Here is a 15,948-nt window from a genome sequence, read left to right as displayed (position 1 = left end):
TAATGAAAGTTGAACACAAGTTAAATTATAGTCAACGGTGTGATGTAATTACTAAAGTAGTCAAATACTATTTTGAGATCATTAATAGGAACACAAAGTTGAATTCATAAGAAATAATTTCACCTTTTTTCTCTGCCTTAATCAATTACCTTGTGATATAGTCAACTAGTGCCATCGCTGACTATTGGGGGTGAGTCTTTACCCCCCACAGAGAGGGCTCGCAATCTGGGTGTCCTCCTGGACACATCATATGGAAGAACATATGATGGCCGTGGCCAGGGGGGCTTTTTATCAGGTTCGCCTGATCCGCCAGTTGCAGCCCTTTCTGGATTGTGACACCTTGCGCACAGTCACTCACACCCTTGTCACCTCCCAACTGGACTACTGCAATGCTCTCTACATGGGGCTCCCCTTGAAAAGCACCCGGAGGCTCCAACTGGTCCAGAATGCGGCCGCGCAGGTGGTTATGGGCGCAACTCGTTGTGCCCATGTGACACCCCTCCTGTGCGAGCTGCACTGGCTCCCAGTGGCCTTCCGGGTGCGATTCAAGGTGTTGGTCACCACCTTTAAAACGCTCCATGGCATTGGACCTGGATACCTTCGAGACCGTCTTCTGCCACCAGTAGCCTCCCACCGGCCAGTCCGCTCCCACAGAGAGGGTCTCCTCAGGGTGCCATCGGCCAAATTATGTCGGCTGGCGACACCCAGGGGGAGGGCCTTCTCTGTGGGAGCCCCTGCCCTTTGGAACGAGCTGCCCCCAGAAATTCATAAAATCTCTGATCTCAAAACCTTGTTGTTCCACCAGGCTGGGCTATCAAAGTAAAGATTTTAACTGGGTTTTAAAAATGGGATTTTAAATTTGGGTTTTAAATTCACTCTATCATTTAATAATTTTAATTTATTTTAAATTCTGTTTGTCTTTGTGCTTTTAATCAGGCTGTACACTGCCCTGAGTCCTTCGGGAGAAGGGCGGTATAGAAATAAAATAAATAAATAAATAAATAATAAATACCGCTTGGAATATTTTATCTAGTTCTAAGCATCACAGTCTAAAAAGTACAAGAATTCAGCTTAATTCAAGTAGGTGAGTTCAAAGGATACTTACCAAAATATCATATTCTTCAGAGTATAAGACGCACCGGAGTATAAGACACAGCTTAGTTTTTGGGGAGGAAAATAGGAAAAAAAAAATCTGCCTACCAGGTATTCATCTGGCTAGCATCCTTAGTCTGGTCAGCTTCAGCACATTAGTTTGTTGGTTTTTTATCCCCTGCTTGGGGATAAAAAACAGCTTCTACAGCACAGCTGAGAGGAAGCAGCAATGAGAAAAGCAGGCAAAGCATGGGGAGATAGTTTCACTTGGCTAGCGCCTAGTTAGGGCAGAAAAAAGGTTCTAAAGAACAGCAGAGCAAAGCATGGAGATCGCTTCTTGTGGAGAGTCAAGGGAGCAGGCAAAGCTGGGAAGATTGCTTTACTCACTAGTGCCTCGTTAGTGCCTCGTTAGGCTGAAACAAAGCTTCAAAAAAGCTACATTCAGAATATAAAACGCACCCAAATTTTCAGTCTCTTTTGGGGGGAGAAGTGCATCTTATACTCCGAAAAATACGATAGTTCTGAAAATCAGGTTCTAGACATAATTAGCCTGAAGATGAAAAAACTAAGAGGATATATATCAGCAAATAGAAATATATTTAAAAAAATGTTTTACAAAAGAGCCATTAGTTTTCTCCTGTTGTGTCATAGAAGACAAGATCTGAACCAAAAGAGGTAAAATCAAATACTCAGATCACATGTTGGGAGCAATTTCTTCATTATAAGAGCTAGAATATTGGAATAAGTTGTCTCATGCAGTGGTATGTGCCTCTTGACTGAAGGATTTTAAATATTTAAGTGTAAACATTTAATTGCCTCAAATCTTTAGCAAATCATCCACATTTCTCTCTTTAAAAAAGTAACAAATATATAAATGTTATGGTCATTGGATCATACATTCTTGTTTTGATTTTACCAAGCCAAACTTGTTAAAAACCTATATTTCAACTTCATATTATTTGGATAGGAATAGCAATAGCATTTAGACTTATCTACTGCTTTACAGTGCTTTACAGCCCTCTCTAAGCAGTTTACAGAGTCAGCATATTGTCCCCAACAATCTGGGTCCTGATTTACTGACCTTGGAGGGATGGAAGGCTGAGTCAACCTTCATATCATATTGAACAAACCTGGAAGAAGAAAGGCCAAGAAGGAGATTTTTTTCTGATGATTAGGTTAGCGAAAAGTAGCTTATCTCAGAACAACTGATTCCTGCATTATCTTAGAAAATTCTGCTGTTACCTCTTTTCAATAATACAATTTTTATTTCCCTAGCCATGAAGCTTCAAAGTTTTCTTGAACTGTGAAAACTTGTTTGCAAGGTTCATAGAAGGCGATCTCTACCTGAAGTTTCAAAGCATTTTTATATTATTTTGGAAAATCCCAGCATGAATTTATGAAACATTTAGAATTTAGAAACCCAAGTGAGGCTCTAATTATAATCGGTGCTGTGTATATTGAAGTAGTCTTAATAGCCATGAATGATAGTTGTCAGTTTCTGACAAATGGAAGTGTAAGCCTTACTAGAATACAAAACTAATAAAAGGCACAAATTTGAATTCAGGAATACTTTAAGAAACAGAGGGAGACTAAGCATCATATTTTATCTTTCACTCTTCCCAAGCTACTTTTCCCACAATACAAGTTATCAAGTTTTTTTTTATCTCAGCAATTTCTACTTTTAGCACTTAACACCTCACATAATAATGTCCGTGATTAACCCTAACATATTGTCTCTCTATATCTCTTCATACACTTGCATACATGCATTAATATGCTACATATTGTGCTTAGACATATGCTAATATATTTTGCAAATTACAAGGAGGGTTGCATGATAGAATAATGTGGCACAAAATGTAATTCTCAAACCACAAAATTACATTCAGTTTTGACAAGCATACCATTATTATTTTTGAGTAATGATTACAAATAATGATGAATTGATAATACCATAATTATTCTCTCTCAATTACTGTCTTATTCAGGAATTTAGCACTTTGTCAAAATATCAGTTATTTTATTTCTTTGGATTGATATCAGTATAACCATCTCTCTCCTTCACATTTTTCAACAAATAGATCTTTAAAACTTTAGCTATCAAATAGTTTTTCTTAGTGAGCTTTACTATGGACTAGTCAATTTTCTCTGCAAAGAATATTAATTTCAGAGTAATCAATTGTCAAAAGTGATGCAATCATTTTTTCAGATCTTTGTGCACAGACGTTCTGCTCATTGGGGTATGTAGAGAAAGCAAATGATGAAATCTGCATCTTGGCAGAATGATGCAAACCTGCAACTTACTTGTGTCTGATGTCAATTCATAGCATTTTAAGCAATTTAAGGTAATGCTGGAAATTTCAATTCAACAGATCTCCTTGTTAGAAGATATGCTTCTGAATGTAAACAAAGTGCTAAAAAGTGCTAAGAAACTAAAATAGCCTATTTCATAATATAATTACCTTGAATGCAGAATATGGATTTGAATGGACAGTGAATGATAGCTGACATTTATAGCAGATACTGATTGCATTAAATAAATGTAGTAAAAACTATGTTATTTATTCTCAATGAGAATCATGTTTTAGTCAGGATTTAGGTTTGGCCATAGTCCTGAGAGGACACTATCATGCTTGTTAGGTTCAGGATGAGGGTAGTGCATCCATCTTGGCTGACCATGATCTCTCAGCAGCCATTAATATCATTCATGGCCTTCTAGACCATCTCAGGAAATAAGGCGTAGGAAGCATGATGTACAATGGCTCTCTTCCTTTCTTCCACTACTGTTCCAATCAGGTTTTTTTTTTTTTTTTTAAATAGAGGTCAGAGGTTCAACCAGAGCATTGTGCTTTGTGTGGGATGCTTCTGGAGATTTTTCATCTCATGTCTGATGAAAGGTGAATTTTCTAATCAGAACTGGCATCCATATGGACTCATAGTTCCTGATTAAAAAGCAGATAGCAGCTATGGTGGTGACAGCAGGGAGGGGCTTTGCACAGGTTCTTCTGTTGTACCAATTGCTTATTCTTGCCCCAGGAATTTTGGCTACCAGTGACTTACGCTTCAGTTACTTCTCACTTTGAAAGGGACTAGCTAAAGCTGATCCAGAATAAGTGTCAGGGGCAGTTATTGGCATTTCATGATACATACACAAAGCATTAATAGACTACCAAATTTAATTCAAGTTGCTGGTAAAAACTGAAAAGACTTATATGGCATACGATCAGGCTATTTGCTGGACAACTTGTCCTCCATTGCCTTTGCCTGTCCCCTTTTCCTGTCTTACCAAGTCTAGCATGGAGGAATGTTTCGGGCCCCTTCCATCAAACAATATTTTCCTATTGTGGCTACACATGCTCTATGGAACAGAATTTCTCCAGAGATCCAGATGGCCCCTGATACTTTTAGCTTTTGTAGGGTTCTGAGAACTGTATATTCATCCAGACTTTAGGGGCAGGCAGTTAGGTGAGCTATGCAGATGATATGATTTTGTTTTAAAGGTTAAATAATATGTCATGCATTTATATTGTTATGATGCTTTTAATCTTTGTATGTTTCCCAGTGTCTCTGTTGTGAAATGGGTAGTTTTATAAATTGAATAAGCAAATAAGCAATAAGCAAATAAATACAGAAGCTCATTTAAATAATAATAGGACAGATGAGAAACAGACACAATGACAGCATATAAAGAATATTCCCTTGCATCTACAATGTTCTTACAATTTTCCCTAATGGTAAAAAAAAATACTCTGAGTTACAAAATGGTCTCCAACACCTTCTGCAAATGCCCATGTTCAGAGGGTCTATTTCAGAATATTTTAGTCTTTGGGACTGACTTTCTTTCAGAATAAAGCTCACATCATTGTCTGTTAGCCCTTATCAGTGCTTTTTAAGTAATTTCAATTAGCATTGCATTATCTGTCCACTTTACATTTCATTCTTTCACCCTTATCCCAGGGTCTCAATAGAGATTGAAACTAGGTGAGTTTAATCTTCTTATTAGGAGGATATTAGATTTTCATGTATATTATCATTTGAGTGTTATGAAGCAACTCACTTTTACCTTCTAAGTGAACTTTCTGATTCATAGTTATGGTATTCTCATGACTTTATAATGAATATCCAATGTTTCATGTATTTTTTCCCTCCCCGATGCTAGGATTTCTATAGATATCCAATTAGTCTATTTTTCTGAAAATCATTTGTAGATCAGATCAAAAAGCTGCAGAACAAATCTAGTTCCATATTAATTTATGAATGGGGTTTCTTTTTTCCCTTCCCTCTGAGCTTAGCTACATTGTCATGCCAGTTTATTTCTTATCATCTTAAAGAATCTCTTGTAATGATATGCTCAGCTGAAGTATCAAATTGTAAATTATAAATTCTAACAAAGATTAAGCAAAAATTATAGTGTGTTTTTAAGGGATACTGTAGCCTATTATCTTAAATAAATTAAGTGCTATTACTAAGTTCCAGTAAATGTTTATAGAAGTACTTCTGAAAATAAACCTACTAAGCTAAGAATGCTTTCTAAGAGAAAGACTGGGTGATTTGTGAGGTTTCCAATAAGATTCATAGACTTAATTGGAAAGTTCACAGCACAGAAAAGGAGCCTAAATAAATTAATATAGAATATAAAACCAAGGAAACAAGAGCATGTTAGAAGACTAAAGAAACACATTTTTATCATCTCAGTCTATGTAATGAGGATATGTAAAAAGGTATAAAACAGTTATCTGAAAGATTTTACTTGTATGTTTATTTGTTGTTGTTTTTAATAGTAATCAGTTGATCAATTCAGAAGCAATCAGTGATTAAAATCAGTGGTAAATAAACAAATAAAACAAATATTTTATAAAGCTGATACCAGTGCATATTTTATAAGGCAGAGTTACCAGTGCATTCTCATAAAATATAACTTAAAGAAAACTCAACTATCTTCAGGTTTTCCTAAATAACTCTAATCATGTGAATATAAGAAAGGAGGAAGATGTAATAAATCTGAATGAAAGTGTCTGATTTTGTGGAGTTTAAACATGTACAGAATGAATATGTAAGTTTACTTGTGAAAAAAAGGCAAATGTAGGGCAGAAAGTATAAACTGGGGTTATCTAAATTCTTGTAGGAACTTATGAAAATAGGATTCTATAGGCTGGAGATAGTCAGGTGTTACATTACAGTGAAAAGTAATTTCTTTACTTGATATGAAATGATAGATGACTGAGAAATAAGTTATTAGACTGTTCAGGTATCCAAAATGAATGCTTGATGAGAAAAATGTTTCTTTTAAATAAATATGTCTATATATCCAAAAGGCAAAATTATCTATTTATATCTCCATCCATCCATGAACTGATTGTTTATGATGAAACTCTGAAAAAAAAATTAGTGAAGGATAGATCGTTGAAACGAGAGTCAATTCAGTTTAGTGGTTAAGGCACTTGACTAGAAACTAGGAAACAATAAATTCAATCCTGCATTAGTCACAAAGCCGATTGGATGACTTTGACTTTGGAGCTCTCACTTTTTCTTAGTTCTAGAATATAAACTACTTCCAAAACCTTATCAATAAAAAGCTAGTAATAGTTCTGCCAGTCATTAGAAGTCAATGATGAAAGAATCACACCTCTGAGCCCAACTCCAATAAAAAAGAGACCAGGGATTTTAAATATAGGACATTTCTTTTTTCTAGAATCAAAATGGATCTTAGGAAAAATTAAATAAGTAAAGAAAAACTAGAATGACAGTGAGATGATAACAGAAAGTGGAAATCCTTGTCCTATGTGGAAAAAATATTAGAAGAAAGATTAGTTTCCAAACAGAATGAATTGGAAAAAAAGGGTATGGAAGCTGCTTGGAACTGAATGAAAGGAACAATGTTGCAGAGTTTCATGAACATTGAGAAGTTATGTTTAAAGAAAAAGGATGGTTGGTAGAATGATGAAGTGAAAGAGGCTATCCATGAGAAAAATGCAGATAACAAAAGGATTGCTGCAAAAGCTGAGGAGAGAAAAGAACGATAAAATGTGTTTACAAAGATAAAAGGTGCAAAGAACATAGTCAAACAACAAGAAATGGGTAAGGTCAAAAGAAAGAAAATATGCAAAATGGTAGTAGTAAAAGATTGTTTTAGAAATGAGTAAAAAAGGCTAAATAAGGAACTTCTATCAGGAATAATTTTAATTTTTATAATAATTTTATAAATATTTTAATAATGAATAATTTTAATAATGAATATGATTAAAAATAAAAATGAAAAATGATTTGAGACCGAACTGGACTAATATACTGCTGGAAGGAATATTTTAGAGAGTTGTGTCGAAATGACAGAAATATGACAAAGAGTGGAACTGAAAAAAATGATACATGTACATGCCAATGAGAAAAACACATAAGATTATGAGAATGTTAGTTAGTTTACTTTATTGTCATTGTACATGGTACAATGACATTAAATGTTTTTCAGCCTATTTGTCCTTGTTTTAATTATCCTGTACTGTCTGCCAGATGGTAATAGTTCAAAAAAAGTGTGCCCAGGATAAGATGAATCTTTAAGAATGTTTTGAACTTTCTTAAGGCAGCGGGAGTTATAAAGCTCTTCCAAAGTGGGGAGTGCGCAACCAATGATCCTCTGGTCTGGGCAATGATGTTGATTCTCTGGAGTGCTGTCCTATCTGTCACTGTGCAATTGGCAAACCATACACAGATGAAGTAAGTTAAAATCCCCCTATGTTGCAGCAGTAGAAGGCCACCAGCAGTTTTTCATTCAGTTGTTGTTTCCTGAGAAGTCTCAGGTAATATAATTTCTGCTGGGGCCTTTTGACCAGTGCTGAGTGCCCCAGGTCAGGTCCTCTTTTATGATAACATCCAGAAATTTAAAACTGGCCACTTGCTCCACTCGGACTCAGACATCCAGCCCTTGCATTGATAAGCAAGGGCTGGATGTCTGATCTATTCCTTCTATAGTCTACTATAAGCACCTTGGTCTTATTTGTGTTATTGTCTCCACACCACAAAAGCAACCGTTTCATCTCATCTCGATAGGCAGACTCTTCCCCCCAGAGATCAGTCCCACCACTGTTGTATCATCTGCAAAGTTAGTAATAGTATTACTAGGATGAATGGAAATGCAGTCATTCACATAAAGAATATAGAGTAAGACTCAACACATAACCCTGTGGTGTACCAGTGTTAAGAATAAGGGCTGAAGAGATATGATTACCTAATCTGAGAGCAGCCAGACAGGAAATCCATAATCCAAAGGCAGATTGAATAAGAAAGCCCAAGATCCATAAGTTTAGACATTAGTCTATGTGGAATTATTGTGTTAAATTCAGAGCTAAAATCTACAAAAAACATCCTCACATAGCCCTCCCCCCCCACTGTTCCAAATGAGTCAAAGCAGTGTGAAGAGTGATGGTTATAGCATCCTCTGTAGATCTATTTCTTCTGTATGCAAATTGGTGTTTATCAAATGTTGAGAAAGTACTAGGCCTCAAGTGTACTGTGTAGATCACAGGTGTCAAACTCGATTGTGTCACGTGACGTATTGTGATGTATTGTGACTTTTTGCCTTTGTGGAGCTGGGATGGGTGTGGCCTGTGAGTGATGCATCCGGCCTTGGGCCACCAATTTGTCAGGCCTGGTGTAGGTGATTAAGCTAGAGAAATGTTAAAATCTTGTTGTTCTTTGCTTATTTAGCAAGTTTAGGAAGGACATCATTTCATAGCAGTAAGCATATTGGATGCTATTCTGATGGAAAGGGCATGCGAAGCAACAAGAAGCAACAATTTGGAAGGTCAGTTTAGTTTTATGCTAGGATTTTCTCTTAAGAGAAGAGATTAGGCTTAGAGAAGAGTCTCTTTCTCTTTTAATCTCTCTTACACAACCTTACAAAAATATATGAATGTAAGTAAGTTTATTGCATATTTCTTGGTTTTAAAAATGAATGATAAAGTGAAGAGGCTTCAATAATAGAATGTTTTCCATGAATTTAGACTTTAAGGTTTATTGTTAAAATATGAAAGAGGTTTGTGTATGAGCAAAAATTGAATACTTAACAGAAAAAAATTGCACTGTAAGTTAAGAAAATAGGCTATAACCTTGACTATTTAATGCATTTATTATATGTGTATAAGAATGGGGACATGTGGATACTTTTATATGCATATGTTGCCAGGGTGTTAGCTGAGAACTGAAATGATTTGTGGGAAAATTGAATAGAGATTCTGTGTTGGAATATAAAGTATGGATTGAAAAGAAAAGTGCCAAAGTCCAAAGTCACTGCTTTTGTTGATGTGAAAATAAAATTAATATTGCAAGTAATAAATACATTGAAAAACTGGAGAAAGGAAATGGATTTTATTTTACTATGATAGAATATGTCCTAGAGGTTATTGAAAAATATTAAAATGTGCAAATACTTGTAGAAAAGATTGGATAAGTTACAGTATTTTATAAGGAATTAATGTTTGCTGAAAGAAATGGCTATGCTTCAATGCCACTTTATTTATTTATTTATTTTTCATCCACTTTATTATTAGGAAATTAGAATTGTGTATAGGTAATACTTGACTTATGACCATTCATTGAATAATGGTATAAAGTTATAATATCCTAAGAAAAAGATTTGCTTAACCACCTTATGATTCACTTTATAACCACAGTAATAATGTTCCTAAAACTGATCTGGTCATATGATGACTCACTTTATGACCACATTAATTTGCAACAGTAATTCCAGATCCAATTGTGGTTGTATCTGACTACTACTTGTATCAGGAGAAACATAAAAGTAAAGTGGATGTGTGTGGTAACAGAAAATAGAGATAGAATGAATGGATGGTTAAAAGTAATAGGAGGTTGGGGGGAAAAACCTAATTGACCTATGTAAAAATTGCATATTGGGGTGGTTGGCAGGTATAATATGAATGAAGATTGAATTGCAAAACAAATAAATGAAGGAAGAGTGAATGAATTAAGGGAAGAGGAGGTCCAAGAATCCTCAAAGGGGGACTGAGGGAGAACCGAGGAATTAAAAAACAAAAAGATATAAATGGCTGTAGTGAAATCAAAAAAATATTTGCAAGGATAGAACAGTATGTAAGTTAGGTACATGATTCTGCTAGATTTAGCTATGTTTCTTTTATTCTCCTATCTCATGTATTTAATTTATTGTACTTACTTTCTGTACTTTCTGTATTTTCTTATTTCTTTTCAGCTCTTTAATGTTGCTTATTCTGAAAGAGGGATGGGTATATTAAAAAAGTGATTTGGTGTTACTTATTCTGAATGTTAGATGGGTATGTACATGTTGAATGAGAGATTCACAATAAATTATACCTTGCCAAACCCATCTATGAGGTCAACAATGTACAGTATTAATTTATATTTCAGAGCTTGTGCTACAGTTTAGGCATGCTGACACAATGCTAGGTAGCCATCCAACTGATTTTTTAGCAGTAATAGTACTAAAATGCTATGAACAGTTTTAGGAGAATTCAGACGACAAAACAAAAGAGTATGGTAACCACAGTTAGGTCTCTGTGGAGAATCCTTGTGGATTATCTATTTATTGACTAAACCAATCTTAAATAGAAGATTCACATTCAGTCAAGTTCAGTTCAGAAGAAGTTCAGATATATAATAATATTTATCAGAAATGGCAAAATGCCAAAACTGCTTTACCAAATTCGTGGTAGAAAACTAAGTATATGGTGAAGTATTTCACCAAATTTGCCTAAATGAAATGTATTTATAATTTGTTGTAAAATTATTCAATAAGTGAATAGGGTTGTTCCACAATAAATAGGGTAAACTAACAAATGCCACAAGAAATTGGGCACATCAGACAAAATATATTTTAAAAGTAAATCGTGATGTACATTTTCTAAAAGAGAGGAAGAGAGCAACAGCTACAACACATCATATCTGGTGAACTGAAAAGATCCACTGTGAAATTTGCGTCAGATGCATTTCCAAATAAATACCTAATATTCTTAAGAAGCAAATTCCTAAGAAAGTTTGATTCATTCTAACTTCAGGTTAAACATCTAAAATAACTTCCATTAGAATAATCAAACGATTGAGCAGGAAAAATAACAGTGTTAGATATCTATTGTAGAGGATAAAAAACCTGAATGGATAATTTTGTTAAAAAAAAAATAATCCAAAGAAGGGTGGTTAAGAAATATAAAATTAAAAAATTAAAAAAAATCATAGAAAGCTTAAAGAAAATAATATTCTTTTTTATTGATTATGTGCCATCAAATGAGTATCAGCTCTTACGAACTACATGGATATATTTCGTCCATGATGATCTGTCTCCAACCTGGTTTTCAGGTTTTCAACTGGTGCACAGTCACCGGTAACTGAGTACATCGACTTTGCTGCTGGTTGTCCCTTTCTTCTCTTTCCTTCCATCTTTTCCAGCATTACATCTTTCCCCAGAGAGTTAGGTCTTTGCAGAATTTGTCTTAAGTAGGATAATTTGAGCTTGGTCATTTGTGCCTTGAATGAAAACTCTGGTTGATTTGTTTAATGATCCATTTGTTTGTTTTCTTGCCTGTCCATGTCATTCTCAGGAGTCTTTTCCATTACAAACTTCAAAAGCATCAATACACATCTTGTGTCTTCAAAGTCCAACTTCCATCTCCATAGATTGTCAGAGGGAATACTTTGACTTGCAAGAGTCTAACATTTTGGTTTTTCCATGGAAAGATATAAATATGGATGGAAGGAAGGTCGGAGAGAAGGGAAGGCAGACAGGGAGAAAAGGGAAGGGAAGGGGAACAGAGCGGAAGGGAGGGGAGGAAAGATAGGGAAGGAGAAAAGGTTGAGAAAGCCAGACTTATTATTAGCTTGGTATTAATGTCATTCAGGGATTTTATGTTGTAAAAGATGCTGAGAGCTGAATTTTTTTTAATTCTCTGTTATTTTACATGCATTTCCATTTGCAGATGTTAGACATGATTAAGAAAAACAAATATCAATTTTTGCATAGGTAAGGGCTCATCTATTCAGCTGAATTTAGTCAACAGGAGGATAAATCAAATACAGGATTATAAAATGCCATTTATGTGTACATAAGAAGTTGTCAACATCTAGAATTTGCATAAGAACTCATCCAGAAGCTGCATTAATACGATGTTTGCAGAGAAAAAACTTAAAAATGAACTGTATTGCTTCCAATTTTCAAAGAACATAGATATCTAAGAGCAAAACAATGTGTGACAGTTTTCTAATGCAGCACTTTAAAAAGACATTTCATTCTTTAATGACTCATCACAATGCAAGTTTATGCATGTATATTCAGAAGAAAGTTTCAATGAGTTTATGGGCTTATTTTATTGTAACTATGAATGCAACTGTGCTATCCTTTAAAAGCTTAATCATAAATAACTGGGCATAGAACTGTAGCTTTAAACATGTATAAACTTTGAAGTAATTCAGTGAAATGTTCTTCTGCATTTCCCAAGATTACAATCTTCAGGAAAGTCTCATTACACAATAAAAGACAAATTTCCAACTTCAGGATTTATTGATTTTGCAGTTTGGGGGGAATGCAATTGTGTATATTTATGGGGATTCCTGAGACAAGAAATGTAACCTGAGCAAAGATTGGTGAAGTAGGTTTATAACTGTAACAGAAAAGAGCAGCCAACTAACGACACTCTATAATGAGGACAATCAGAGAGCAAGCATGCCATGCATCCATGCCTAGCAAAGAAAAGGAAAAAAAACCCTCAAACTCATATAGAAAGCCAAAGAGAAAATATTTAATTATCTACCTGTGCACTAGTGCTGCTTGTGGTCAATAGGTTATGATGGGCTGAAAATTCAGTGCCTATGAAGTAATATTTTCAACATTGCTTGTCATTGGATCATGTTTCCTCCCATAATTTCAATCATTTCTAGGGTTTTTATGTCTCAGAACAAAGGCTTAGTGAATACATTGCCAGCAACTTGTCAATATTTCCATTCAATGAATCCCTCTTTAGCATTTCTCACATAGGAATATACAATATGCTAATAATCTGTGTGCTTTATCCTGCACGTCATTTTCTTCATTACGGAAAGTTGAATATATTCTTGATTGTCCTCAAATAAAACTGTTGACTATGGTCCATCTATCCGTCCCATAACAGTTTAAGCAGACTCACAATCTCTAAGCACTCAGTCCTTGTCCTGCCTGAACAGAAGAAATAAAAAAACAGATGTTGCTTTAAACAACTGGTATAGTTTGTCTTTTAGTCAATGTAGAGAATAAGTAAACCTTTGATCAAGCCTCTAGCATGGTGAGAAAATATTCCAAGGTATCTGGGCAAATCCCACAGATTTTATATGAAAAGAGAACCAGGATATTTGAATTTTTCTTTAACAGCATCTTTACCTGTACTAGAACTAAAAAAAAAAAAAAACCTAACAACTAGATTTTTTTAAAGATATCACCTAGCAACCAGGAAGAATCAAGACTTTCTCTTTTCACTGGACATTTCTAATTTTGGAAATGGTTTTATATTTTCTATTTGTATATGTGTGACAGAAAGTGTGCAGCTTATTATTTGCAAGCTTATCTACTTGTGGGAACTACTAAGTTTATTTTTTATCTGCTTGAAACTATTTAATTTGTTTCTATATTTTGGAATCAATATAAATCTTTCAGGTTCTTAATTTTTCAGATTCTGTCCAATAATACACATGTGGAAAATAACAGTCTTCTGATAATATTAGACTGCAATGTTGATTATCCTTTAGTAATTGGTAATGCTGATTAGGATTGTTGCAAGTTTTAGTTGATGAGAAAGATACCTAGTTCTCATTTGTTCTAGAAGGATAAGTATTCCATCATGGCTATTGAATATAGCATCTATTTTTAACTGATTTTATACTGTCCTGTCCTGCAACATTAAAAATATCAACATATAATGTTCATTGCAGTAGGAAGAAAGCCATTAATGAGATACTGTAGGTCAACAGCTACAAGTGTAAGATAATAGGTATTATTGAGGCATGAAAAACTATTCTGAAAGTGAGAAAGGAATTGTCTTGTTAAAAGTTGGATACTGTAATTTATTTGCAACTCAAAAACTAGCTGCAAGGATTTAAATCGACAAATAAATACAGAAAATGATAAAATTATTGTATGCAGGTCCTGTCAGGTGCAAAAGACCAGGTCCACATATGAAGATTAAATTTAACTAATTTATTGCTAAAAGCCTATGCACAAGAATCTTCTCAACTAACAGCACCTGGTTAAGAGTCAACAGCCAGGAGTGTGGACTTTGTTTATTTATTTTATTTTATTTTATTTCTATACCGCCCTACTCTTGAAGGACTCAGGGCGGTGCACAGCCAAACAATAAAATACATACAAGTGGAATTAAAATCAAATTAAATAGTTTTGGCCCAGACAAATTAAAACCCCAATCAATTTAAAACCAATAGTTTGTAGCTACGAAGTGATTCTAGGCTGATCCCTCTTTTTAGCACTTCCTCTGGGTCTGCCAGTACTTCTCCTATGTCCTGACAGAAAAAGAAACATGTGTTCATCCATTTATTTTGCTAAATACTGGAATTTTCTTCATCCTTATTTTTTTAGGATGGTACAACCATGGAAGAGTGTATCCTCTGAGTCAGAATTTTTCAACTTGGCAACTTTAAGATGTGTACAATTCAACTCTCAGAATTCCACACAGATCTTAAAATTGCCAAGGCTGGAAAACAATGTTCTGGAAATAGTAAAGATTTCATGTATTTCTCAAGATATAATAAACCAAGAAATGAAGCTTTTAAGAATGTAATTCTAGTAAATATTTTTAAAAAATAATAATATGAACATCAACATGAGCCATGGTGGCGCAGCGGTTAGAGTGCAGTACTGCAGGCTACTTCTGTTGCCTGCCAGCGGCCTGCAATTTGACAGTTCAAATTTCACCAGGCTCAGTTGACTCAGCCATCCATCTTTCTAAGGTGGGTAAAATGAAGACCCAAATTGTTGGGGGCAATAGACTGACTTTGTAAACTGCTTAGAGAGGGCTGTAAAGCACCATGAAGCGGTATATAAGTCTAAGTGCTATTGCTATCATGACAGATATGCAATGATATCTGTCCCTTGATCAATTGACATACAGAAAATAACAACTTCTGATTTCCTATTGATTGTTTCTGCAAAGACCACATTATAATTTTGAGGTTGAAAGATGATCAATCTGGAGCTTTCGGTAAAGAGACTAGATGTGCCAGAAGAAGTGGGAATCACATTGTGTCAGACATGGATGGATAGACAGTGAACTGTAGTTGACAAATTCCCTCTGGAAAAAGGAGAGATTGTGAGATCACCTGCTTGGATTTCATACAGCTGCTGCTTGGAAATAGACTACAGAAACTGAGATTTTGTAGTTGACTCATGAATTGAGTTGCTGAAAGTCAAGGTATTTTAATCAAACTCAGAGCCTTAATTCTTCTTATATAGACATAACGCTTGCACAAGCCTCATTTCTTAACCATCTTCAGATGAAATTAATTTATAGATAAAGATAGATTTTTCTGAACAGCAGGATAAGAAAATTCTACTTGGTAAATTATTTTTTTCTGAATTACAATGGAATAATAAAAAGGGGGCTTTTTAAGATTTAAAAACTTTTATACAAAAAGCTTAACAATGAGACAATTTAAGAAAGTTTAAAATGAATAAATGGGACAGTTATTTTAAAAGATTATTTTTCAGTAAAAGTGCTTTTGAACAAATTGGAATTAAATTTGAAAAATAGATAAGACCTCTGTGATGATGTATAAAGGAAGTGACATCTTTCTAGAGAAAATAGATGCGTATATAAAGAAGCAAACTTTACCAAG

Source organism: Pantherophis guttatus, chromosome 5 (genome assembly GCF_059756535.1).
Source record: "Pantherophis guttatus breed Tessera chromosome 5, ASM5975653v1, whole genome shotgun sequence".
NCBI classification, from domain to species: domain Eukaryota; kingdom Metazoa; phylum Chordata; class Lepidosauria; order Squamata; family Colubridae; genus Pantherophis; species Pantherophis guttatus.
This window is presented reverse-complemented; position numbering follows the sequence as displayed.